The sequence below is a fragment of the Peromyscus maniculatus genome, chromosome 4, assembly GCF_049852395.1.
Source record: "Peromyscus maniculatus bairdii isolate BWxNUB_F1_BW_parent chromosome 4, HU_Pman_BW_mat_3.1, whole genome shotgun sequence".
Taxonomy (NCBI): Eukaryota; Metazoa; Chordata; class Mammalia; order Rodentia; family Cricetidae; genus Peromyscus; species Peromyscus maniculatus.
Genome location: NC_134855.1, coordinates 150,213,074 through 150,216,363, shown reverse-complemented (window position 1 = coordinate 150,216,363; position 3,290 = coordinate 150,213,074). Strand labels below are relative to the sequence as shown.

At 47.9% G+C, this 3,290-nt stretch overlaps 1 pseudogene; it reads left to right on the top strand.

The window, feature by feature from the left end:
• The first annotated feature begins 2,335 nt into the window (after positions 1–2,335).
• On the top strand, positions 2,336–2,999 carry LOC143272665 (small ribosomal subunit protein uS5 pseudogene; annotated as a pseudogene).
• Positions 3,000–3,290: the final 291 nt, after the last annotated feature.

Here is a 3,290-nt window from a genome sequence, read left to right as displayed (position 1 = left end):
TGTAAAAGCTAATTGAACAGGCACCTATGAGTGACTGTATCTATATAAAGCAAGACCTCATAGCTTTCAAACTATGTCACGTATTATTATTTAGGAAAACTAAACATCAACAGGACAGAAAAACTTACTACACTCTAGACGGGCTACTTCTGTCTTCGTTTGAAGTCGCTGGCCATTGCGATGTCCTGTACTTGGTCCTCAGGGTGACAGTAGACGGAAGCAAAGCCTAATAGAGGCCATCAGTGTGCCACCCTCGTAAGAGGTTGTGGGATACCAGCCTCTCTCTGGCTCCCACTGGGCCATGTGACCTCTTCCCCATACTGAGCTTGACCTCACCTGAGCTGATCCAATGCCAGAACTATGCCTTTGGATTCTCAAAACTATGAGCCAAACAAACTTCTTCATAGCATAAACCTGCCTTGGGTGTTTCATATACTAGCCTGCCTTGGGTTTTTCATAACAATAGAAAAAAACAAACCAAAAAAAATAAAAAAAAAAAAAAAAAAAAAAAAGAAAAAAACAAACCAATAAATTGTGCCCCCTAGTAACTCCACCCATCTCTATACCCTAACAAGAAGTGAAAGCATGAAAGGTTTGCGGGTGCTGGCACAGCAGCATTACCATAAAGAGTCAAAAGGTGGAAACCATCCAATGCCCGTGACGATGAACAGACAAGCAAAATGTGGCCTGTACACAAAGCTGTCCATGCACAGAGGGAACAAGAAGGTTAACTCTTGGACACACAACATCCATTGTGCAGACCGAATCCCAGAGACTGTGTCGTCACGTTTCTGAGAACGTCCAGAATTGACCGATGTACAAAGGGAGAGGGAAGGAGCGAGGGGCTGGGCATGAGGCTCAGATAGTAATCAAGTGTTCACAGTCTGCTCATTTATACACCGCGGGACTACCTACCTGGGTGGGGGCACTGCCCACAGTGGGCTGGACCCGCCCACATTGATCATTAATCAAGAAAATGTCCCACAAGTTTGTCTACAGGCCAATCGGATCCTTCACTTAAGGTTTCTTCTTCCCAGACAACATTAGCTCTCATCAAGTTGACTATATATATAGGTCATATATATATATATGACCTAACTGGCACAAAGGCCATCTTTGTCATAGCAAATTTGAGGCCAACCCAGACTACACAACACTCTGTCTCAAAAAGACCAATCAATCAATCAATAGGATGAATAATCAACACACATTAACAAAGTTAAAACTTGAGAACAATACCGCAATTGGACAAAGCCAAGCCAGAGGCCTAGTCATTGTGTAGAATGTCCAGAATTGGCCAATGTGCAGAGGGAGAAATTAGGTAAGTAACTGCGGAAGGCTAGGACAAGGAGAAGAGAGATGATGGATGAAGGGTTAGGGTTCCTCTTCAAGGAGACAAGAAGATCTGTGACTGACCTTGGCTATGCACCTGTGAGTAAGCTGGAAACCGGAATGGTTTACTGCAGGGCATGGGTGGTATGGAGTGCAATACATCTCCAGAAGCACTTAAAGGCACAAGCAGAGGCTGGGTCATCACAGAGAAAACACGGTATAAGCCAGTGGGGCAGGGTGGGGGTAGAGAGTGTGTGTGTATTGGGGGGGGGGAATCTGATCTTTCAGTCCTAGGGGTCCAGAAAGGTCTGTGAAAAGTTGCAGCCTCTCAGCCAGGACCTGGGGAAGTGAGGAGACAGTTGTGCAGACTTTGGAAGAGCACAGGAAAAACCAAAGCATGTGCCAGGAGTGTGTGTGGCCCAGAGAACCAACAGGGGCCTGTGCCACTGGGCCAGGAGCCAGAAGGAAATGATGGGAGAGGCTGGCATGAAGTCCTGGACCTCACATCCTGGTGACCAGGACAAGCTGAGGCTCAGAGCACTTGCCTGTTCACAGGAAGACATACACCAGCCTGGTAGGGAGTACCAAGTATGGGTGGAGAGAGGGAGGGAGGAAGGGGGGAGGGAGGAGGGAGGGAGGAAGGGAGAGAGATCACTAAGAATACATTTTTAAAAAGATGAATCTTCTTCTTCTTCTTCTTCTTCTTCTTCTTCTTCTTCTTCTTCTTCTTCTTCTTCTTCCTTCTTCCTTCTTCCTTCTTCCTTCTTCTCCCTCTTCCTCCTCCTCCTCCTTCTCCTCCTCTTCCTCCTCCTCCTTCTCCTCCTTCTTTGGGGAAAACACCAAACAGCAGTCAACACTGGTGCAGTGGGAGAGTCTGAAGGACCTGGGGATCTAGGAGTAGGAGGCCAAGAAGGACAGTCTTAGGCCTTGGCCATGGTCAAGGCTGTGGTGCTCATGGAGGTAAAGCTGGAGACAAGGAGTGGATCCCATCACCAGACTGGGCCACCTGGTCAAGGACATGAAGATCAAGTCCCTGGAGCTCTCCTATTCTCCCTGTCCATTAAAGAAGTCGAGATTATTGACTTTTTCTTGGGCACATTCCTAAAGGATGAGATTCTAAAGATCATGCCAGTGCAGAAGTGTACTTGGGCTGGCCAGAGGACCAGCCTTAAGGTTTTTTTCACCATTAGGGACTACGGTGGTCATTTTGGTAGTGGTATTAGGTGCTCCAAGGCGGTAGCCACTGCCATCCGAGGGGCCATCATGTTGGCCAAGCTTTCCATCCTCCCTATGTGGAGAGGCTACTGGGGGAACAAGATAGTCAAGTCGCACACTGTTCCTTGCAAGGTGACTCTGTGCTAGTGTGTCTCATCCTTGCCCCTAGAGACACTGGCATCATCTCTGTTCCTGTGCCCAAGAAGCTGCTGCTGGTGACCAGCATTGATGACTGCTGCACGTCAGCCAGGGGCTGCACTGCCACCCTGGGCAACTTCACCAAGGCCACCTTTGATGCCATCTCCAAGACCTACAGGTACCTGACCCTTGACCTCTGGAAAGAGACTGTGTTTACCAAGTCTCTTTATCAGGAATTCACTGGGCATCTTATGAAAACCCACACCAGAGTCTCTGGTCAGAGAATCCAGGCTCCAGCTGTGGCTACCATATAAAACTTTTGTTTGATTTTTGTTTTTTTTGGGGGGCCAGGGTCAAGACAGGGTTTCTCTGTGACCTAGACCATCCTGGAACTCACTCTGTAGACGAGGCTGGCCTCTAAATCAGAAATGCCTCTACCTCCCAAATTCTGGGATTAAAGACATGCACCACCAATGCATGGCTACATAAGGGTTTTTACACTAGAAAAATAAAGCGAATTAAGTTTGTTTAAATAACCCGGGGGGGGGGCAGGCGGTGGTGGTGCATACCTTTAATCCGAGCACTTGGGAGGCAGAGCCAGGCCG